Source organism: Schistocerca gregaria, chromosome 5 (genome assembly GCF_023897955.1).
Source record: "Schistocerca gregaria isolate iqSchGreg1 chromosome 5, iqSchGreg1.2, whole genome shotgun sequence".
NCBI lineage: Eukaryota > Metazoa > Arthropoda > Insecta > Orthoptera > Acrididae > Schistocerca > Schistocerca gregaria.
Window position 1 is genome coordinate 180,838,702 of NC_064924.1, and position 25,444 is coordinate 180,864,145.

Here is a 25,444-nt window from a genome sequence, read left to right on the forward strand (position 1 = left end):
AACGCTTTCCTTGCCATTGCCAGTCTACATTTTATATCCTCTCTACTTCGACCATCATCAGTTATTTTACTTCCTAAATAGCAAAACTCCTTTACTACTTTAAGTGTCTCATTTCCTAATCTAATTACCTCAGCATCACCCGATTTAATTGGACTACATTCCATTATCCTCGTTTTGCTTTTGTTGATGTTCATCTTATATCCTCCTTTCAAGACACTGTCCATTCCGTTCAACTGCTCTTCCAAGTCCTTTGCCGTCTCTGACAGAATTACAATGTCATCGGCGAACCTCAAAGTTTTTACTTCGTCTCCATGAATTTTAATACCTACTCCAAATTTTTCTTTTGTTTCCTTTACTGCTTGCTCAATATACAGATTGAATAACATCGGGGAGAGGCTACAACCCTGTCTCACTCCTTTCCCAACCACTGCTTCCCTTTCATGCCCCTCGACTCTTATGACTGCCATCTGGTTTCTGTACAAATTGTAAATAGCCTTTCGCTCCCTGTATTTTACCCCTGCCACCTTTAGAATTTGAAAAAGAGTATTCCAGTCAACATTGTCAAAAGCTTTCTCTAAGTCTACAAATGCTAGAAACGTAGGTTTGCCTTTTCTTAATCTTTCTTCTAAGATAAGTCGTAAGGTCAGTATTGCCTCACGTGTTCCAACATTTCGACGGAATCCAAACTGATCCTCCCCGAGGTCCGCATCTACCAGTTTTTCCATTCGTCTGTAAAGAATTCGCGTTAGTATTTTGCAGCTGTGACTTATTAAACTGATAGTTCGGTAATTTTCACATCTGTCAGCACCTGCTTTCTTTGGGATTGGAATTATTATATTCTTCTTGAAGTCTGAGGGTATTTGGCCTGTCTCATACATCTTGCTCACCAGCTGGTAGAGTTTTGTCATGACTGGCTCTCCCAAGGCCGCCAGTAGTTCTAATGGAATGTTGTCTACTCCGGGGGCCCTGTTCCGACTCAGGTCTTTCAGTGCTCTGTCAAACTCTTCACGCAATATCGTATCACCCATTTCGTCTTCATCTACATCCTCTTCCATTTCCATAATATTGTCCTCAAGTACATCACCCTTGTATAAACCTTCTATATACTCCTTCCACCTTTCTGCCTTCCCTTCTTTGCTTAGAACTGGGTTGCCATCTGAGCTCTTGATATTCATACACGTGGTTCTCTTCTCTCCAAAGGTCTCTTTAATTTTCCTGTAGGCAGTATCTATCTTACCCCTAGTGAGATAAGCCTCTACATCCTTACATTTATCCTCTAGCCATCCCTGTTTAGCCATTTTGCACTTCCTCTCGATCTCATTTTTGAGACGTTTGTATTCCTTTTTGCCTGCTTCAGTTACTGCATTTTTATATTTTCTCCTTTCATCAATTAAATTCAATATTTCTTCTGTTACCCAGGGATTTCTAGCAGCCCTCGTCTTTTTACCTACTTTATCCTCTGCTGCCTTCACTACTTCATCCCTCAGAGCTACCCATTCTTCTTCTACTGTATTTCTTTCCCCTATTCCTGTCAATTGTTCCCTTATGCTCTCCCTGAAACTCTGTACAACCTCTGGTTCTTTCAGTTTATCCAGGTCCCATCTCCTTAATTTCCCACATTTTTGCAGTTTCTTCAGTTTTAATCTACAGGTCATAACCAATAGATTGTGGTCAGAGTCCACATCTGCCCCTGGAAATGTCTTACAACTTAAAACCTGGTTCCTAAATCTCTGTCTTACCATTATATAATCTATCTGATACCTTTTAGTATCTCCAGGGTTCTTCCACGTATACAACCTTCTTTCATGATTCTTAAACCAAGTGTTAGCTATGATTAAGTTGTGCTCTGTGCAAAATTCTACTAGGCGGCTTCCTCTTTCATTTCTTAGCCCCAATCCATATTCACCTACTATGTTTCCTTCTCTCCCTTTTCCTACACTCGAATTCCAGTCACCCATTACTATTAAATTTTCGTCTCCCTTCACTATCTGAATAATTTCTTTTATTTCATCGTACATTTCTTCAATTTCTTCGTCATCTGCAGAGCTAGTTGGCATATAAACTTGTACTACTGTAGTAGGTGTGGGCTTCGTATCTATCTTGGCCACAATAATGCGTTCACTATGCTGTTTGTAGTAGCTTATCCGCATTCCTATTTTCCTATTCATTATTAAACCTACTCCTGCATTACCCCTATTTGATTTTGTGTTTATAACCCTGTAATCACCTGACCAGAAGTCTTGTTCCTCCTGCCACCGAACTTCACTAATTCCCACTATATCTAACTTTAACCTATCCATTTCCCTTTTTAAATTTTCTAACCTACCTGCCCGATTAAGGGATCTGACATTCCACGCTCCGATCCGTAGAACGCCAGTTTTCTTTCTCCTGATAACGACATCCTCCTGAGTAGTCCCCGCCCGGAGATCCGAATGGGGGACTATTTTACCTCCGGAATATTTTACCCAAGAGGATGACATCATCATTTAATCATACAGTAAAGCTGCATGTCCTCGGGAAAAATTACGGCTGTAGTTTCCCCTTGCTTTCAGCCGTTCGAAGTACCAGCACAGCAACGCCGTTTTGGTTAATGTTGCAAGGCCAGATCAGTCAATCATTTAGACTGTTGCCCCTGCAACTACTGAAAAGGCTGCTGCCCCTCTTCAGGAACCACACGTTTGTCTGGCCTCTCAACAGATACCCCTCCGTTGTGGTTGCACCTACGGTACGGCCATCTGTATCGCTGAGGCACGCAAGCCTCCCCACCAACGGCAAGGTCCATGGTTCATGGGGGGGGAACTACAACTGAACATCACTGTAATAGCAAGTGCTATTAATTACTTATATTTGTTGTAAATGATTGAGTGTAACGAAATGTTCATGACATGTCTTTATTTAAATATTGTTGTAATATTTAGTAATGTTTAGTCCGGGAAGTCGTTAACTTGAATCAAATCATGTCTGTAGAGCTTAAGGACGATGCATTTTTTGTGGAGATGGAAAAACAGATAGCAACGAACACTATGGGAGTAAAGTGGAGACTGTAACTTTTCGAATAAAGAGCTCAAGGGTGAGATCTTGAACATTTTATTGTCGTGCTCTTGAAGAAGATAGACCTGCCTGCGGTAACGTGCAACATTCAGTCGTGGAAGAGTTTGTTGATTCTGGGCGGTGAACGGCCGCTATCATATTTCTTAAGGGACTTGGTAATTCTAGAGGGCTGTATGCGCCGCAGAGTACGATCCTGCGTTTTCCACTTCTAATATGGCACTGCACATAGATAGAGTACGAGTCACTATTCTTCGTATCACGTGTGTCAATTTGTAAATCATCATGTTGAATTCTGAACTGTTTTGAGCTGGTGAATATCTCGTGTGTTGTGATTACGAAATGGACTTAATTTGCCTATCTTCGAAATTATTTTGTATGGGGATTTTGCTGCCATTCTTGTAACGCTCTCAACGTAACTTTACTGCATTTGATAAGCGTATTTTCTGTCTGTATTTTAATCGAATGTCTTAGGACTACTTCCGGTTTATTTGAGATGTCCTTTCTTGGTTCAAAATAGTTCAAATGTCTCTGAGCACTATGGGACTTAACAACTGAGGTCATCAGACCCCTACACTTAGAACTACTTAAACCTAAGTAACCTAAGGACATCACAAACATCCATGCTCGACGCAGAATTCGAACCTGCGACCGGAGCAGCAGCGCGGTTCCGGACTGAAGCGCCTAGGACCGCTCTGCCACAGCGGCCGGCTGCCCTTTCTTGAATAAACACTATTCAACATAGTTATCTGTCGTCTACATTTATTGTAGACTTTAGAAAAAAATTATTGTTATTAAATTATTTATCTTTTATTTTATATTTCTGTGTATTTTATCAATTCCGAGTCAATGCATAGACTATTTGAGTGCAATATCACATCTACGGGTTATTATTTGCATGAAAGCAGTGGTGTGTGGCTCGCCCTCACGAGTACATCGAGCTGTTCTTTTCAAACAGAGCCTCGCACAGCCCCAGTACCCCAAGTGCGAGTAACCACAGTCAAAGGCGCAACAGGTTCGCTCATATGGGCTGCTGTTTAGAACTGCAACTACTCAGCAGCAATCGTTAGGTGCTGTCGCATGCTGATACCAACAACCACCAGTCATCGTCCCTGAACTGATCCTTTAACGTATGCAGTACACAGTGTTGTAAAATACACTCCTGGAAATTGAAATAAGAACACCGTGAATTCATTGTCCCAGGAAGGGGAAACTTGATTGACACATTCCTGGGGTCAGATACATCACATGATCACACTGACAGAATCACAGGCACATAGACACAGGCAACAGAGCATGCACAATGGCGGCACTAGTACAGTGTATATCCACCTTTCGCAGCAATGCAGGCTGCTATTCTCCCATGGAGACGATCGTAGAGATGCTGGATGTAGTCCTGTGGAACGGCTTGCCATGCCATTTCCACCTGGCGCCTCAGTTGGACCACCGTTCGTGCTGGACGTGCAGACCGCGTGAGACGACGCTTCATCCAGTCCCAAACATGCTCAATGGGGGACAGATCCGGAGATCTTGCTGGCCAGGGTAGTTGACTTACACCTTCTAGAGCACGTTGGGTGGCACGGGATACATGCGAACATGCATTGTCCTGTTGGAACAGCAAGTTCCCTTGCCGGTCTAGGAACGGTAGAACGATAGGTTCGATGACGGTTTGGATGTACCGTGCACTATTCAGTGTCCCCTCGACTATCACCAGAGGTGTACGGCCAGTGTAGGAGATCGCTCCCCACACCATGATGCCGGGTGTTGGCCCTGTGTGCCTCGGTCGTATGCAGTCCTGATAGTGGCGCTCACCTGCACGGCGCCAAACACGCATACGACCATCATTGGCACCAAGGCAGAAGCGACTCTCATCGCTGAAGACGACACGTCTCCATTCGTCCCTCCATTCACGCCTGTCGCGACACCACTGGAGGCGGGCTGCACGATGTTGGGGCGTGAGCGAAAGACGGCCTAACGGTGTGCGGGACCGTAGTCCAGCTTCATGGAGACGGTTGCGAATGGTCCTCGCCGATACCCCAGGAGCAACAGTGTCCCTAATTTGCTGGGAAGTGGCGGTGCGGTCCCCTACGGCACTGCGTAGGATCCTATGGTCTTGGCGTGCATCCGTGCGTCGCTGCGGTCCGGTCCCAGGTCGACGGGCACGTGCACCTTCCGCCGACCACTGGCGACAACATCGATGTACTGTGGAGACCTCACGCCCCACGTGTTGAGCAATTCGGCGGTACGTCCATCCGGCCTCCCGCATGCCCACTATACGCCCTCGCTCAAAGTCCGTCAACTGCACATACGGTTCACGTCCACGCTGTCCCGGCATGCTACCAGTGTTAAAGACTGCGATGGAGTTCCGTATGCCACGGAAAACTGGCTGACACTGACGGCGGTGGTGCACAAATGCTGCGCAGCTAGCGCCATTCGACGGCCAACATCGCGGTTCCTGGTGTGTCCGCTGTGCCGTGCGTGTGATCATTGCTTGTACAGCCCTCTCGCAGTGTCCGGAGCAAGTATGGTGGGTCTGACACACCGGTGTCAATGTGTTCTTTTTTCCATTTCCAGGAGTGTAGCTTCACAACCTTCCGCATTTAGCGTTTTCTTACGCTTGTTACGGGGACGACATAAAAAAGGAGTCACATACCGTAGCACCACCTCCTCCGTACTTCACTGTACACACCGCAAATGATAGCCGGTAAAACCGGCCGCGGTGGTCCCGCGGTTCTAGGCGCGCAGTCCGGAACCGGGCGACTGCTACGGTCGCAGGTTCGAATCCTTCCTCGGGCATGGATGTGTGTGATGTCCTTAGGTTAGTTAGGTTTAAGTAGTTCTATGTTCTAGGGGACTGATGACCACAGATGTTAAGTCCCATAGTGCTCAGAGCCATTTGAACCATTTTTGATAGCCGGTAAAGTTCTCCAGGCATTCGCCAAACCCAAACCCCTCTGTCTGATTGCCAGAGAGTATAGCCTGAATCATCACTGAAAATCATTCGTTTCCAATCAGCCATTGTCCAATGACGTAGCTCTGTACACCACCTCGAATGTTGCTTAGCAATAACTATAGAAATGTGTGGCTTATTAGAAGGTGCTCGTCCACTGTAACCCATTCATTTTAAATGCACAGTCATTGAGCTACGTGGACTGCGCGTAGCACTTTGAAATTAATGGCTGATCCTTTTTGCTGATTTCAGAAAGATTTTTTACAATCGACCTCCGCAATGCTCGAGGGTTCCTGTCCGTCAGTCCATGAGGTACGTCTGATTTCGCTTTAGCTGCTGTTGTTCTTGCGCGGTTGCACTTCACAACCACATCAGCAGTCGACTTGGGCAGCTGCAGACGGTTTGAACTGCTCCTGATGGACTTGTTACTCAAATAGCCGTTGACTAGTCAACTCATATTGATATGCTGTTAATTCATACCTTTGAGGTATTGTATGCACTCCATTAAAGAGCCAGGAATTTCGATTTCCATGTTTGCACTGGCGTAGTGAGTTTATTACACACTAGATTCAGTTGCAGGAGTGTCACTTACAGATCGGGTTGGGTTGAGTTGTTTTGGGGAAGGAGACCAGACAGCGAGGTCATCGGTCTCATCGGATTAGGGAAGGACGGGGAAGGAAGACGGCCCTGCCCTTTGAAAGGAACCATCCCGCCATATGCCTGGAGCGATTTAGGGAAATCACGGAAAACCTAAATCAGGATGGCCGGACGCGGGATTGAACCGGCGGCCTCCCGAATGCGAGTCCAGTGTCCAACCACTGCGCCACCTCGCTCGATCATTTACAGATCGCCTTCACAAAATATATCATCATCATAATCATCATCATCATCATCATCATCATCATCATCATCCTCACCATCCACCATTGTGCTGAAATTTTTGTTCTGATTAAATCTCGCATTTTTCCTGAATAATGTCAACATACATATCAAATTATGTCGTAAGAAGGCTATATAGTACCGATATGATCAGGCAGAATAAATATTTGTCGTGAGTAAACCTTTGGTTCAGAACTTGAGGCTACACCGAGTCTCGTTTCACCTCGCAATTTTGATAAGTTCCTGTCATATACCTTGGAATGTGACTCTCTCATTAACTGTTTCTACTAGTTCTAAAGCCTGTTCAAAGTAAATAAATACAGTAAGAGTCTGTAAGCTAAACTCTCTCCGAATTTTCACGACTTGTTCCGCAAACTTTTACTGTTCAGTGACTGTGGATATACGCTAGGGATTGCATTTATTGCTGAAATAACCGGTTTTCGGTTACACCGGTTCTTTTGGTCTCCAGTCGAACCTCACAGTTAAAACAGCTCGAACTAACCGATTTCTGCAGTACCGATTTCCAGTTTTTTATTGTTATTGTTTCCAGTAATAAACGTAAATTTTGAACAAAGATTGAAAAAAATGTAACGAAGGTGAAAGAGTGGGTGATCACGAGCGATTGAGATTGTGATAGAAATTGGTCTCAGAGCAAAGATTGTGAGGGTGAAGGAGACGGGCCCGATGGCAGCGACAGCCAAAAGTCGCAAGTTGGTGACCTTCCTGTATCAATAGTATTACTTTTTGATCTCGCAGAGTTCAGTTACTATCCCAGAGGTTTATAGTACGTCAATAAAACTGTAGGTATATCAATCAAATTCGCCTTCTCTTCCTAGGAACGTTGTGGATGCTTTCCGCTGATATGATGTCACAAGTCTGTAGCGCCTTCACTTTTAATCTTTTAAAGTGAAAGGGGCATTGAATATCATTGCTACTGCATTACGTTAAATACTTCCAAACTATGCATGTTACCTCTCTGCAATGTAACTGAAGTCCGAGGATCGCAGCAAGAAACAACCTTACCGGTATAGACCAGGTGGGGGCAAGTCTTGCAAAAACAGTAGGTACACGTGTACCGTCTTAGGCACCACTCCGCATGGCGAAATCTGCGTTATTGTCCTTGCAAAGCTGTACTGATTCTTGCGTCAAGTATTTGTTGCTAGTTGTTATTAAAATAGTGCTGATCGCCTTTCTCAATTTCTATAACAATCCAATATGCCAAAGGAATTGAGATTTTGCGAATAAATTTACTGATCTTTAAAGAAAATTTTATTCAAAAACCAAAAATTTTAGCACTGCTGATATGGCAAGCGGGATATACCAGTCTTTTTAACCAGGTTATTAGTAAAAAAAAATGAAAAAAAGACGTTATAACCGAGATCAAACAAATGTCGAAAAATACCTGTTATTCAGAAGTAAAATACCGGTATCGGCTTTAAGCGGACGGTTTTCCCATGCCTACTCTACCCTGAAGCACTCTAGAAGTGCGCACCCTGCAAGAGTACGCATTGCTCTCTTGAGACGGATTTGCACGAGCGTCGCCCACTGTGGTACACACAGGCCAGCGCCTCCGAATAATAAACAACGATTGCACAGCACAGTAGCGAACGTCGCTGGCATGCGCCATGCGTCACTGTTACCACGCTAAAAAACGTGACCTTGCCTTACGTCACACAGCAAGCTTGCCACACAAAAAAAGGGGAGCGCGAGAAATGTGTCGCGGAAGCCTCCTGTTATTCGAAGCCAGAAAAAAAGAAATCGCGGCTGGAAGAAAATCTCCCAGGCGGACATCGGTATGTGCAAAGCTTCTTGAGCACACAAGCGGCTCAAAACGTTGTATACAAACTAATTTGGACCCTGACAAGTGCGAGGACTGTCGCACAATCAGTTTAACGGCTCATGCATCGAAGTTGCTGACAAGAATAATACACGGAAGAATGGAAAAGACGATTGATGATTTGTTAAATGACAATCAGTTTCGCTTGAGGATAGGTAGGAGGCAACTGTGACGTAAGACTGAATCAAAACAAGGCACGTTCTTAGGATTTGTCGACCTGGAAAAAGCGTTCAGTAATGTCAAATACTGCAAGATGAGTAAGCCATAGGGAAAGATGAGTAATATACAACGTGTACAGAACCAAGAGCGAACACTAAGAGTGCAATACCAAGAAAGAAATTCTCGTATTAAAAAGGGTGTAAAACAGAAATGTAGTCTTTTGCCCTTACTGTTCAATTTATTCATCGAAGAAGCAATGAGCCAACTGAAAAGAAATGTGAATGCCCGAAAGAACAGATACCATCTTCATGTAAATAAGACAGATCTTCTTCAGTGCGGATGCACTCACATTGCCCGAACTCTTACGGTAATCGGTAGACTGACTGCCGCGAGTAATGAGTATACTGGGCAGGGGTACTACAAGTGCAGTGTGTGGACAGTAAGCTGGAAGTGTGGGTCTCACGGGGAGCGTGCAGTAGATAAATCCTTGCTGTTGCACTGTCCTCTGTGTCCTCGATGGCTCAGTCGGGCAGAGCGTCTGCCATGTAAGCAGGAGATCCGGCGTTGGAGTCCCGGTCGAGGTATACATTTTCAACTGTCCCCATTGGTATTTATCAACGTCTGGAAGCAGCTTAAGGTCTCGATTTCACTGTAATTTCAAATAAATGAAAGGTTGAAGAATGAGATTAAAGATGATAGGGAAAGAATATCAACCTTAAAATTCGCTAATGACGTTCTATCGTCAGTGAAAGTGAAGAAGAATAACACGATTTGTTGAAACGAATGAAAAGTGTAATAATTACAGAATATAGACTGAGCGTAAATCGAAGAAAGACGAAAGCAGTGAGAATAGCGAGAAACATAAGATCAGGAGTGATCACGAAGTAGATGAAGTTTAGGTATTCTGCTACCTAGCGAGCAAAATAACCAATGACGGATGAAGCAAGGAGGACATCAAAAGCAGACTAGCACTAGCAAAAAGGGCATTCCGGGCGAGAGAAGTCTGCTAATACAAACACAGGACTTAACTTGAGGAAGAAATATTTGAGAATATACGTTTGGAGCACTTAATAGTGTGGTAGTGAAACATGGACTATGGGAAAACCGCAACTGAAAAGAATCGAAGCATTTGAGATGGAAATGCCGTGTGGCTAGGTCCTCCCTTCGGGTGGACCGTTCGCCTGGTGCAACTCTTTCGAGTTGACGCCACTTCGGCGACTTGCGTATCGATGGGGATGAAATGATTATGATAAGGACAACACAACATCCAGTCCTTGAGCGGAGAAAATCTCCGACCCAACCGGGAATCGAACCCGGGCCGTTAGGTATGACATTCAGTAAACTTGGGCTCTAAAATTCATATCTCAAGAAATAAGAGCACTTGCCAATAATTCTACTGCGAAACATACCTCTTCTATGCGAAACAAGTAAGGGCACATTTCTTCGTTGTTGTCCATGCATGAAACCTCTGTTACTGTTGTTACTGGAAACCGTATTCACAGTTCTGAGTACGTGTAGTTCATATAGCAGATGTAATGGAACCAGCTGTATTGTGGTAAGTTTGTAAAATACTTTTACGTTGTAGTTTTACCTTTGCACTTACAGGCACAATGGAAGCTAGGAACACACCTTCCCTGGTTGCTCCAGTGTGGAAGAAACTAAAGTCATACCTTATTTGTACTGTGTTCACGCATTTGGATACTTTGCAGAAGGTTGGAATGGCTACTATTATTGCTTTTTTTTTTTTTTTTTGGTACGAGTATGAAAATCACAGATGAATTATCTTTGTTTGCAGACTCAGAAATTAGAAACTCATAATGGGAGTTTCATTTCGTGTGAGTGTCAAAGTTCGGGCCAGAAAATACATTGCAATTTAAGAAATACTTTACTCGTCGGTAGCATGGCGCGTCTCACATGAACGCACAGTGCTGATGTGTCTCGAGGTCGATCTGCGAGAGGCACGCGCATGGCGAGATATGAATCTGAAGCACTCTGGTAGAACAATTAATAGAAAACAGCCCTAGGTCACTAATTTTAAACGAATTTACCGGGTTTCAACACTGCTAGAAGTGTCTTCCTCAGAATTTAAACCAAAGAATAGTCTATAACATGGTCACAGAATTACACTCCTAGGAATTGAAATAAGAACACCGTGAATTCATTGTCCCAGGAAGGGGAAACTTTATTGACACATTCCTGGGGTCAGATACATCACATGATCACACTGACAGAACCACAGGCACATAGACACAGGCAACAGAGCATGCACGATGTCGGTACTAGTACAGTGTATATCCACCTATCGCAGCAATGCAGGCTGCTATTCTCCCATGGAGACGATCGTAGAGATGCTGGATGTAGTCCTGTGGAACGGCTTGCCATGTCATTTCCACCTGGCGCCTCAGTTGGACCAGCGTTCGTGCTGGACGTGCAGACCGCGTGAGACGACGCTTCATCCAGTCCAAACATGCTCAATGGGGGACAGATCCGGAGATCTTGCTGGCCAGGGTAGTTGACTTACACCTTCTAGAGCACGTTGGGTGCACGGGATACATGCGGACGTGCATTGTCCTGTTGGAACAGCAAGTTCCCTTGCCGGTCTAGGAATGGTAGAAAGATGGGTTCGATGACGGTTTGGATGTACCGTGCACTATTCAGTGTCCCCTCGACGATCACCAGAGGTGTACGGCCAGTGTAGGAGATCGCTCCCCACACCATGATGCCGGGTGTTGGCCCTGTGTGCCTCGGTCGTATGCAGTCCTGATTGTGGCGCTCACCTGCACGGCGCCAAACACGCATACGACCATCATTGGCACCAAGGCATTCACGCCTGTCGCGACACCACTGGAGGCGGGCTGCACGATGTTGGGGCGTGAGCGGAAGACGGCCTAACGGTGTGCGGGATTGTAGCCCAGCTTCATGGAGACGGTTGCGAATGGTCCTTGCCGATACCCCAGGAGCAACAGTGTCCCTAATTTGCTGGGAAGTGGCGGTGCGGTCCCCTACGGCACTGCGTACTATCCTACGGTCTTGGAGTGCATCCGTGCGTCGCTGCGATCCCAGGTCCACGGACACGTGCACCTTCCGCCGACCACTGGCGACAACATCGATGTACTGTGGAGACCTCACGCCCCAAGTGTGGAGCAATTCGGCGGTACGTCCACCCGGCCTCCCGCATGCCCACTATACGCCCTCGATCAAAGTCCGTCAACTACACATACGGTTCACGTCCACGCTGTCGCGGCATACTACCAGTGTTAAAGACTGCGATGGAGCTCCGTATGCCACGGCAAACTGGCTGACACTGACGGCGGCGGTGCACAAATGCTGCGCAGCTAGCGCCATTCGACGGCCAACACCGCGGTTTCTGGTGTGTCCGCTGTGCCGTGCGTGTGATCATTGCTTGTACAGCCCTCTCGCAGTGTCCGGAGCAAGTATGGTGGGTCTTACACACCGGTGTCAATGTGTTCTTTTTTCCATTTCCAGGAGTGTATGACTAAAAACGTATGATACAAATTATAAGTACGGAATTATCGTGAAAGAGTGGCAGTACTTATATGTCATTTATAAAATAATAAAGCCATGGTTGTAGTCCGTTTACAACCTGCACCACGCAAGTAACGAGCAGCCCTTAGTGGCTCGCCATCACAGTTTTTTTTTTATCTTAAATATCTTTGTGACTAATGCCCTTTTGGCATATTTATTATTTTATAAATGACATATAAGTACTGCCAGTCTTTCACGATAATTCCGTACTTATAATTTGTATCATACGTTTTTAGTCATAATTCTGTGACCATGTTATAGACAATTCTTTGGTTTAAATTCTGAGGAAGACACTCCTAGCAGTGTTGAAACCCGGTAAACTCGTTAAAAATTAGTGACCGAGGGCTGTTTTCTTTTAATTGTAACTATTCACGGTCTCTGAACGTGCAGCCATGTACCAAATTATACACTGGTAGAAGGCAATGCGAATGGCTTTGCACTTACCTGTACGATTGCTTATCCATGTCGCCGTAGAAATTTGCTACATCCTCATAATCATGTTAAGAAAAACAGAACACCTTGAGCGACTAGAGATAGGACGCTCATGTTCACAGGACATGTACATTAATATGTTCTGCAGAAATGATTAGCATTTGAACCATGACGGCCTGTGGGTTCAAGGTCAACATCGGAACAGCAACGCAACACCACCCACCGGTAAATGAGTCTGCGGCTCTGGTTGTGGCTATAAACCAAAGGTAATGGTCGAATGTGACTTGAGGATGCCTCGCAGACGTATGCCCGAATTGTGCCGTCAAATGAGCGAGTTTGAAGGAGGGTGCATTATTGGCATGAGAGTATGTTATGCATCCATCCGCCAAATTGCTGCTCGTGTGGGACGAAGTGTTTCGGCAGTGCATTTCTTCGCCTATGTTTGACGAATGTGCAGGAACATGCTAGATGGCAATGGTGTATGGAACGACGTCATTGGAGATATGAATGGCAGAGATAGTATTTTCGGACGAATCCAGGTTCTGTCAGTTTGAAAATGATGGCCGCATTTTGATTCGCTTTAGACAGAGGGAACAGCATCACGATGACTGCACTAGCACAAGAAATACATCACCAGTTGAAGGCCTTACGGTTTGGAGTGCTACTGGATACAACCACAAAATATAGATGGTGCGTGTCCAGGGCACTGTGACCGATGTGACCTAAGTAAATGACATCCTGCGACCTGCAGCTGTATGTTTTCTACACAACACCCGAGACGCCATTTTTCAGCAAGACAATGCACGATCATCTGTTGCTGCACGAACACATGCGTTCTTAGTGTCACAGGATGACAGCAGTTTGCCCTGGCCCACCACATCACCAGAATTGTCGCCACCGGAAAATGTATGGGATATGGTGAAACGACAGGTGTGACCCAATGCCGACCACCACAGATGAGCCTTGCAACTAGATGGATGCAGCATGGATGGCTATACCACAGGACGCCATTCGCACCTTACATGTGTCGATGCCATCACGCATAGTACAAGTTACTAGGCTCATGGCGGAACCTGTGTCTACTAGGCATGCTAAACCGAGATGACTGAAATGCTAATCATTTCTGCAGAACATTGTAATGTATATGTCCTGTGAATATGAACGTCATGTCTCTAGTCGTTCAATGTGTTCTGTTTTTTTTTTCCCTAAACATATATATATATATATATATATATATATATATATATATATATATATATATATATGTGTGTGTGTGTGTGTGTGTGTGTGTGTGTCTGCGTGGGCGCGTTTCCTCCTGCAGCATTGCAACCGATCTTAATGCATCAGCGGCGCTGAGAGCAGTTGCACAATCTTGAGTTCTTTGACCTTGGCACGTGGCTCTGTGAAGCTGCAATCGGCAAGGTGTGTGGTTGGGACAGACACTTGCTGTACTAGAGATTTTAGTGTGAGCCACCTTGCCTCTCGCCAAATGCATGCTACAGGTAGACACGTCAGCTTAATGCCGGTCCACACGCTAAGTTGTTGCGTGTGGACCGGAGATCGCAGCAGATTTGACAGAGCTGGCCTGCGAAACGTACTGTAGGCTGGCTCCAGTACCTGTTACACTATCGAGACTTTAATGCGGAATACGAAAGTATTAAAAGAAACCAGCCAAGTCTGTGCAGGGTGAAAAGTTAAGAAAATAGTGATAGGCAGGGAAAAGCAAACAATTCACTCATAGTCAGAAACAGAATTATTAACAAAACAAATGAATATTTGCTCAGTATACCAATTTTTTTCATTCATCCTTTTCTTACGTTCTCGAAATAATAGGGGACAGGGGCTAACAATGACCATGTTGCCGAACAACAGCCTTCGTTTAAAAGAATTAAAATAGGTAAAAATATACATTTATAGGAATGGAACTAATGGTATGACCTTTATAAAGTAATATGTGCTGTCTTGCTACGTTACTGCTCTGCGATTAATGAGACAGAGCGGCAAATGTAGGCTCTGAATAAAGCTTCGCTCGTAAATGTCCTAGACACGAGCTGTACACGATCTGCTTTACGCCCTGTTGCTGTATTTGCCAAATATTTTACTAAAATGTGATCCTGCGTTCGAATAACTGGAGGTAGACATGTTACGCGAATTAATGAACATAAACAGAAAAATACTTGCAATAAACTCAGGTAACACTTCAATTTTAACTACACTCCTGGAAATGGAAAAAAGAACACATTGACACCGGTGTGTGTCAGACCCATCATTCCTGCTCCGGACACTGCGAGAGGACTGTACAAGCAATGATCACACGCACGGCACAGCAGACACACCAGGAACTGCGGTGTTGGCCGTCGAATGGCGCTAGCTGCGCAGCATTTGTGCACCGCCGCCGTCAGTGTCAGCCAGTTTGCCGTGGCATACGGAGCTCCATCGCAGTCTTTAACACTGGTAGCATGCCGCGACAGCGTGGACGTGAACCGTATGTGCAGTTGACGGACTTTGAGCGAGGGCGTATAGTGGGCATGCGGGAGGCCGGGTGAACGTACCGCCGAATTGCTCAACACGTGGGGCGTGAGGTCTCCACAGTACATCGATGTTGTCGCCAGTGGTCGGCGGAAGGTGCACGTGCCCGTCGACCTGGGACCGGACCGTAGCGACGCACGGATGCACGCCAAGACCGTAGGATCCTGCGCAGTGCCGTAGGGGACCGCACCGCCACTTCCCAGCAAATTAGGGACACTGTTGCTCCTGGGGTATCGGCGAGGACCATTGGCAACCGTCTCCATGAAGCTGGGCTACGGTCCCGCACTCCGTTAGGCCATCTTCCGCTCACGCCCCAACATCGTGCAGCCCGCCTCCAGTGGTGTCGCGACAGGCGTGAATGGAGGAACGAATAGAGACGTGTCGTCTTCAGCGATAAGAGTCGCTTCTGCCTTGGTGCCAATGATGGTCGTATGCGTGTTTGGCGCCGTGCAGGTGAGCGCCACAATCAGGACTGCATACGACCGAGGCACACAGGGCCAACACCCGGCATCATGGTGTGGGGAGCGATCTCCTACACTGGCCGTACACCTCTGGTGATCGTCGAGGGGACACTGAAGAATAGTGCACGGTACATCCAAACCGTCATCGAACCCATCGTTCTACCATTCCTAGACCGGCAAGGGAACTTGCTGTTCCAACAGGACAATGCACGTCCGCATGTATCCCGTGCCACCCAACGTGCTCTAGAAGGTGTAAGTCAACTACCCTGGCCAGCAAGATCTCCGGATCTGTCCCCCATTGAGCATGTTTGGGGCTGAATGAAGCGTCGTCTCACGCGGTCTGCACGTCCAGCACGAACGCTGGTGCAACTGAGGCGCCAGGTGGAAATGGCATGGCAAGCCGTTCCACAGGACTACATCCAGTATCTCTACGATCGTCTCCATGGGAGAATAGCAGCCTGCATTGCTGCGAAAGGTGGATATACACTGTACTAGTGCCGACATTGTGCATGCTCTGTTGCCTGTGTCTATGTGACTGTGGTTCTGTCAGTGTGATCATGTGATGTATCTGACCCCAGGAATGTGTCAATAAAGTTTCCCCTTCCTGGGACAATGAATTCACGGTGTTCTTATTTCAATTTCCAGGAGTGTATTAAGAGCATATCGTTTATCGAGAGTGGTCCAAACTACTACTGAATGATGGACCTACAAGCGTTTTTGTACGTAATAAAATTAATTGTTGAAGTATGTCAACAGTCCTTTAATTACCTAGAATGTTACGGAAGACAACAGAATTCCCAGTAAGATCAAGCCGCGACGTGCGCTCGATAAATAAATTCCATCACCCGCAGTTTTAAATGCCCATAACCAAGATCCGATAAGCGATCCAAAGTGTGTCTACATAAATAAAATCACTGTTCTGCCGCACTCTCGGATGGCAGGGAAACCAGCTTCTCTCCTTCTCGATCGATGTCTCGAACTGCTCCTCTTCCGTCCCACCTGTTCCCAAGCGCACCTCTTCCTCCACCAACGACATAACACTTCAGCGAATGGGGCTCGAGCACATGCCTACTAAGTTACACACTTCGTTCAACACTTGGACAAACATGCAAAAGATCCACCATTGCTACGCAAATGATTATATAACTAAAATAGGTATTCTCATCGACAGGTTATATCATGGTGTGTCTGCTGACACCAATTCCTGTAATTTTTTATTACGTATTTCATTAACATCGACATATTTGCGTTTCTAGCGCCCCTCTTTTATATTATAATCAGCAATGATCCTCGAATAATAAATCTATTCCCTTATAGCTTCATACTGTCAGTGTAAGTGTGGAGAACGGTCTGGTTTGTCAGCCTCAGATAAATAAACTTAATATTGTAGAATATTTAGCAACAATGTAATATTCTACGAAATGAATTTGTGCTGCGGCCGGGACTCGAACCCGGGTCTTCTTGCTTGCTAGGCAGAAATGCTAACCATTACACCACCATAATAGGATGGTCAACAACGCTGCACGAACTACCTAAGGTGAGTGCCCTCCTCAACACAAACTTCAATTCATTTTTCCCTTACATATTGTCACTACTGCCAGGGCTCTTCGATATCACCCCAGCATTGGACATAAAGGGGCGTCCTTGTACCATTGGTGATCTTATAGATCATTTCTGCCTAACAAGCAAGAAGCCTCGTTTTCGAGTCCGGGCCGCAGCACAAATTTTAATCCATTTCATCTGCTTCGATCGTTATCGTAAATAACAAAAAGAGACTTAAATGTCTCAGGAAACATTTAATTATAATGTAATATTCGTTGTTTGTCGCGATGATGGCTACTGTGAAGTGCCATTACAGCTCATAAGGTTTATTGCGTATCATGAAGTAATGAATGATTTGATTGTAAATATTTGTATGATTGCAGCTGCAATATTTTTTACACGATGTATTGCACACAGCTTATTGACTTAGTGCTCTTGCATTTACCGCGCCAGTTTTTCTGGCCTCGTTTGAGGTTGTTAAAGCCATTACTTTGTGTCCAGCTACCTGTGGGCCAGCGTGGCTGATCTGCTAGCGCCTGTACGCGCCATACCGGCAGAACCCAGTCGCTAGCTCCTGCAAATCTCTAATTGTTCGTAGGCCCTCACCGTACTTTCTCGGTGCAAATCATTTCCAGCCTTTAGTTTATCGTTCATATTTACTAAAAAAAAAACTGCTTGTGTTCCACTATTGCATCGGGATTCTCCCAAGACTCGTTAAATCTTCCATTGTAAGGGCGTCCTCGTCACACTTGCAGACCGCTCAACAAACTTTAACTGCTTGTTATGCTCAGTTCCAGCCAAATGTTTATCTCTACACTCATTACTCTTCAAAATCTGTAAGGATGATGTTCGAACCACGCGGCTGCTACGGTCGTAGGTTCGAATCCTGCCTCGGGCATGGATGTGTGTGATGTCCGTGGGTTAGTTAGGTTTAAGTAGTTCTAAGTCTAGGACACTAATGACCTCAGAAGTTAAGTTCCGTAGTGCTTAGAGCCATTTGAACCATTTTTGATGATGTTCCTGTGGACTCCTGGCAACGTTTTGTATGTGTAATATTTGGGTGCATATATGATTGAAGGGGAGGGGGAGTAGACAGAATCGAGGATGAGCTTTGGGAAGGGCCTAGAGACAGAATGCAGGTCATAAACGTCACGGAGCTAAAACATGGGTTCAAACCTTCACTGGGAAAGAAAGGGACAGGATTGGTTATATTGGACTGGACATTAGGTCTCATGGATGGTTTCGCGGTCAGAGAAGGAAAGGCCATGCTGAAAAAGAAATGAAGTGCCCAGATGACATAGTCAGACGTCAGTGTAACTTTATATTGTTACATAACATCGGCAGGTGTGTAACTGATTATAGTTAAATTTCCTAGTGACAGGTAGGAAGGTCACCAGTGTGCATTAGTGTAGTTGGTGTTTGGTGGTGTTTCTTACCAGGCCTGATAGGGCATATGAGGAACGTGAACAGCATTAGATGCTGAGTAATCACTGATGGATAAGGAGGAGCCGCGTACTCCTGAGAGACAGCGTTATCAGCACCTGAAACAGTTTGAAAGGTATCTCTTCGTAGGTCTCGGTTTGGTGCAATATCGAAATTTGTGAGGCATTCGTATGTGACGATGACCCGATGTTGGACTGCATGGGATCGTCAGAACAGGCATACTCGTTGTCAAGGTTCCGGTTGATCCCGTCTGCCAACGATAAGGAAGGTTCACCGTATTGTGCACCAGGCGCATAATAACCTGTTCACGTCTGTGCCTGCCATCCGAGAACAAGTGATGGACTCCCAGCAACATTCTGCGTCATCCCGCAGCACTGGCCAGAGACTAGCAGCTAACTAGACTAGGGTATTACTGTACCATGTGCAAGTTGCTGTTAACACCACATTACAAACGGCTGCGTCTGGAGTGGTGCCGCAACTAAGAAACATGAACTGCCGATGAATGGCGTCGCACAGTGTTCAACGTTGAATGGTGATTCTGAACTACCCCGAACAGCCACCATCGACGGCCAGGGTAGTGGTCCCATTCTTCTTACGATCTGGCGAGGCACAGAGGTGATACCCCTGGCGCCATGGTGTGTGGGCCCTCCAGGATGACTTTAGGTCACGGCTGGTAGTGGTATTGAGGGAACTCTGATGGCACAATGGTACCTCACGGTCATCTTGCGCCCTCATGAGTTACGTATAGTATTGTAGTGCCATTTTTCAAAAGGACAACGTTCGTCCACACAAGGTGGTGTCTTTATAAACTGTCTACTTGATGCTGAGGTACTCCTGTGGCCAGCAGGATCCGCAGGTCTGTCTCCGATGGAAGATGTGTGGGACCAGCTCGGACGTTAAATACATTTCAGAGCCAGAATCGAGGATATGAAAGACTAGCTACAACAGTTGTGGGCCAGCTTGCCCCAGGAGCGAATACAACGGCTTTATGATACTGTTTCCAACCGAATGAATGCATGCTTCCGGGCCAGAGAGGATGTAATATCATACTGAAAAGTGGGCTCATACTGACGAGTCCTTTGAAAATTTGACTAGATTGTGTAATCAGCCTTTAAAACCGTGATGTTTCGTTTCATTTCCTCCTTTCCTTGTACGTAGATGCGACAGTTTTTTGTCAAGCGGTGTACCTTTCATTTTCTCGCCTGAAGATAGAGCAGACTATTCCTCTTTCTGACCCACGGAAGAATCAGTTCTTTTCAGCCATATATCACGCGAACTGTGAGTACAGGTTGAGATTGCCAGTTTGGACCTTTGCTTTGGTAGAAAGTAAAATCTTCTGAAAGCTTTTGTCGCAACGGGATGTGGGAAATATTTTTTATTTAATTCTGGAAGAGTATATCTCAGGCAAAGACAAGAAAGCCTAGTGTATATGTAAGTGTCTGTTTCTGTTTATATAGATGAACTACTTGAAATGTGTAGTGTACTGCCGTCCCGGTGGCCGAGCGGCTCTAGGCGCTACAGTCTAGAACCGCGCGACCGCTACGGTTGCAGGTTCGAATCGTGCCTCGGGCATGGATGTGTGTGATGTTCTTAGGTTAGTTACGTTTAAGTAGTTCTAAGTTCTAGGGGACTGATGACCTCAGATGTTAAGTCCCATAGTGCTCAGAGCAATTTGAACCACTATTTGTAGTGTACTCACGTCACTATCATCGACTCAAATCATTTAGTTATAAAGTAACAAAGTATGATATAATGCTATAGTAGTCACAGTACTGAGAAGATAAACGTACCTTGTGTCGCAGGCCAATTCACGTTTTTCAAAAGAAATATTGCAGCTAATGGCCATTCTAACATTTCCTCCATTATTAAGATTTAGATACGAGTAGAGACACTGTAATTATAATTATTTAATGTTGGCTTAATTCGTCAGTTTACGTGCCATGAAGATGGAAATTGTAGGTTGGGGCGACAAGGTAGTGAGCAGGCAGCAGACGGGAAGCCTTAACCGTGAGGAAGCACGGAAACCGAGAAGATCTGTGCTAGCGCAGGCACTTTTCGACAGACAAATGGTAGCGTGTGGCCAGGCCTTTAGTCTCGCTTCTGCACAGTGAATACCCTATTTAGCGAGGCTCGTGGGGAAACCATTGTCATCTCAAGTACCACGCATTCTGGAAACTCGTGGTAAAGACGTGCTGCCAAATAAATGATTCCGTAAAAAGTACGTGAGTGTGTGTGTGTGTGTGTGTGTGTGTGTGTGTGTGTGTGTGTGTGTGTTATGCACTGTTAATAAGTTCGTGATGTAAGGAGCGATCAAAAAGTTTTCGTTCGAAGGCGGCACAGTCCAGAAACGGTATGCCAATCAGCCAAAATGGCCGTGAGCATTGGGGCAATCATCCCATTAACACACTAGACTGAAGATGCCCGTTTGGTAAAACACTGTCTCCTGCTGCGTGAAGGAAGTCCTTAACTCCTGCTGCTCATCCTCGTCGACAACAACCTCCTTTAAGGGACCATCTCTAGTCTTTAAAATATAAGAACAATACCTCAGACGTAGTGAGCGGTTACTACACAGTGATTATTCGAAGTCAGTGATCCCTCTAAATGCCGTAAGTGTAATTTCCGGACACTACTTCTCTTCTAAAATGACAGTGAAAAATTATCAAGATGAGCAGTTACCCACGCAGAAGTTGGTCGTAATTCCACTCCGCCGTGCTATACACGAACCAGTATTACCTGCATCCGAACTGTGAACACTGCTCGAAACAGGGAGCGGAGCGTGACCTAACGATAGAATTGGACTCACCGTGGAATATAATTAAGACTTTCATTAGAAATAAGGTGAAAGTGGTATCAAGTGGCGAAAAAAATTCCTGAAACGAAACGGGGATTGTGCTACGGACATTTTGATCTTTGGTCTGCCAGAGTGTGTTGTTAAAAAACAAATCAAATCGTTTGTGAATGTAACTGGTTTTCGCTTAAGTTGTCAAAAAATGGTTCAAATGGCTCCGAGCACTACGTGACTCAACTGCTGTGGTCATAAGTCCCCTAGAACTTAGAACTACTTAAACCTGACTAACCTAAGGACATCACACACATCCATGCCCGAGGCAGGATTCGAACCTGCAACCGTAGCAGTCGCGCGGTTCCGGACTGAGCGCCTAGAACCACTAGACCACCGCGGCCGGCACTTAAGTTGTCATTTTACGTATTTTGAGGTAGCTATTCCAGCCAATGCACTATCTGGCGAAACAGTATCGTTCGAGAAGTAACAATCTCGTCTTCGTTGTTTCGTGGAGGCAGGAAATTACGCCACGTACAAGAGCGGCAACGGTTTTCACACACGAAGGCGAGAACGTTGACAGCTGTCGAAAACTCGTTAATTTTAACTGAAGTGATACAGCTTCGAAAACCGAGAGGGTTTTACTGACTACTAATGGCGTATTCGAGTGAGTATTGAGAGCATATACTGTGTGTTGCATCGGTGCACCTAGTCAGCACTGCGACACTGAGATGAACCACGGTGCCATTCACTCAGGAATGTTTTGACTCATATTACAAAATCAGACGGGATACCGCTACGAACTGTAACGAATCAGCATTGACTTTTACTGTTAAATGGTATTGCTGGGCCGTCCATGTCTATGAGTTCGTTGCCCCGTTAAGTTCGATGGTTTCCTTGCATTTGGTTATATTCAGAACTTTTCTGGAACAGCCGACGGCGACTACAGACACGGCACGTTTATTCGATCTTATTTGATCTTAGCAGAAAGCAAACTAACGAGTTTGCAGTTGAGAGAGATCCCAAGGACAACAGCTGGGACGGAAATGTGACAGCTTGCGAAATGTTGAGAAAGTCCGTAAGATGAACATGTACATTCACTCAAGTTTAGCTACTTTTCTCACCTACACTACTTATAGTACCAACACAATTTCACCAATTCGGTTTGTAAACTTCACGATTACATGGTTTACGACACAAGTTGACATGACTTTTCTCTCGTTATCAAAAAAGAAAGTCAGTGAAAGCTTGCAGAAAATTTGACCAACCAGGCAGACTTGACAGCCGAGAAGTATAGCTCCGCTTACTAATGTCTCTTAGTTTTCTGCTGGTTCTACTGCTTCTATCGATTAGGTACCTACAGCTCTACTGTGTTTTGTCTGATGCGGCTGCTTCTTTATACAAGTATCATAAAGTAATCGCCAGGCAAACAGGATAGTGCTGGTCAGAAGAACTCTACTTAATTGAGGAAGAAAGCGTTTGAGGTATAATGCTACAGAGGGATATTGAATTAAGGTTCACTAATAAGAAAAGTATTTGATACGGTGCCCCACTGCAGACTATTAACGAAGGTACGAGCATACGCAGTAGGTTCCCAAATATGTGTCTCGAAGACTTCTTAAAGTGATAGAAACCAATACGTTGTCCTCAACGGCGAGTGTTCGGAGAGAAGGATATCGTCAGGAGTGCCCCAGGGAAGTGTGACAGGACCGCTATTATTTTTAATGTACATAAATGATCTGGCGTTCAGGGCGGGCGGAAATCTAAAGAGTCCAATTCTACTGAAGATGCTATGGTATAAGGGAAGGTGTCATCGTTGAGTGACTAGAGGAGGATACAAGACGATTTAGATAAAATTTCTAGCTGTTGTTGTCAATGGGAGCTAGCTCTAAATGTAGAAAAAATGTAAGTTAATAGAGATGAGTAGGACTAACAAACTCGTAATGTTCGAGTTCAGCATTAGTAGTATGCTGCTGGACATAGTCACGTCGTTTAAATATATGGGCGTAATGTTGCGAAGCGATATGAACGAGCATGTAAGGATTGTAAGTGGGGAAGGTGAATTGTTGACTTCGGTTTATTGGGAGAGTTATAGGAAAGTATAGTCCATCTGTAAAGGAGAACGCATATAGGAGACCAGTGCCACCTATTGTTGTGTACTGCTCGAGTACCTGGGATCCGCATCATGTCGGATTAAAGAAATACATCGAAGCAGCTCATAAGCGGGCTGCTTCATTTGTTACCAGTAGGTTCAGACAACACGCAGGTTTTACGGAGATTCAAATGGGAATCCTTGGAGGGAAGGCGACATTCTTTTCTGGGAACACCAAATAGATAATTTAAAGAGTCGCCATTTGAAGCTGACCGCAGAACGATTCCACTGCCGTCAGCGAACATTTCCCGCAAAGACCACAAAGATAAGATAATTTAGGGCTCATACAAAGGCAAATAGACAGTCTTTTTCTCCTCGATCAATTTGTGACGAACAGAAAGGGAAACGACAAATAGTAGTACAGGCCAGCCCGGGTAACCGAGCGGTCTAACGCATGGCTTTCTGGAGCGGGAAGAAGCGCCTGGTCCCCAGCACGAATCCGCCCGGCGGACTTGAGTCGAGGTCCGGTGAGCCGGCCAGTCTCTGGATGGTTTTTAGGCGGTTTTTCATCTGCCTCGGCGAATGCTGGCTGGTTCCCCCTATTCAGCCTGAGCTACACTATGTGGGCGATTGCTGCGCAAACAAGTTTTCCACGTACGCGTACAACACCATTACTCTACCACGCAAACATAGTACACTCGTCTGGTGTGAGACGTTCCCTGAGAGGGTCCACCGGGGGCTGAACCGCAAAATAACCCTGGGTTCGATTTGGGGCGGCGGAGGGATGAAGTGGACTGCGGTAGTCGTCGTGGGGTTGTGGACCACTGCGACTGCGGCGGGGACGGAGCCTCTCCTTCGTTTCTAGGTCCCCATTTAACATAACATATCATAATAGTAGTACAGGGTACCCGCCGCCACGGACAGCATCGTACCTTGCGGAGTATGGACGTAGATGGAGATTTTAAATGAGGAGTTCCCGCAAAATCTAAGAGGAGAGGAACAAGTGGAAAACACTGACAGGAAGGGTACAGGGCGTCATAACATGTGTTAAGACATCAAGCAATAACTTTCATGGCATTGGAAAAAACTGTAGAGGATGGAAACTGTAGAAGAAGACAGAGAGAGGAATATAACCAACAAATAACTGTTGACGTCGTGCTACTCTGAGATGAACAGGATGACACAGGATAGGAATCTGTGGTGGGCTGTATCAAATAGTCAGAAGGCGGAAAAAATTACCTTAATTTTACAGGATTTTCAGTTGCCTCAGGCTTCTGGAGAATGATTAAAATCCCGCAGATCGTGAGAAAAAGGTTCTGAGTGATGGTTCTGGATTTAAAAAGAAAACGTTTTTCTCTGCACTTGGCTTATGGTATCTTACCAATGAATTAACCAGTCTTGCCTCGGCGCACGTTTCTCTCTTTGAGACTCTGGTACGTGTCGCGCGCCGGCCGCGGTGGTCTAGCGGTTCTAGGCGCTCAGTCCGGAGCCGCGCGGCCGCTACGGTCGCAGGTTCGAATCCTGCCTCGGGCATGGATGTGTGTGATGTCCTTAGGTTAGTTAAGTTTAAGTAGTTCTAGGTTCTAGGGGACTGATGACCACAGACGTTAAGTCCCATAGTGCTCAGAGCCATTTGAACGTGTCGCGCGGTTAAGCGACTCACTCGAACTCTGAAGGAGCAGAGCTGAATTTTCCGTCCACTAGTTTTAATTTAGAGTCTCCAACGTTTTCTTGTCTGGAATTTCGG

The 25,444-nt window shown here is 45.6% G+C and overlaps 1 protein-coding gene across 1 annotated transcript in view; it reads right to left on the bottom strand.

Annotated features, from left to right (window-relative positions):
* LOC126272087 (venom dipeptidyl peptidase 4-like) overlaps positions 1 to 25,444 on the bottom strand; it is a 1,105,720-nt gene that overhangs the window by 454,403 nt on the left and 625,873 nt on the right. The window lies entirely within an intron of this gene.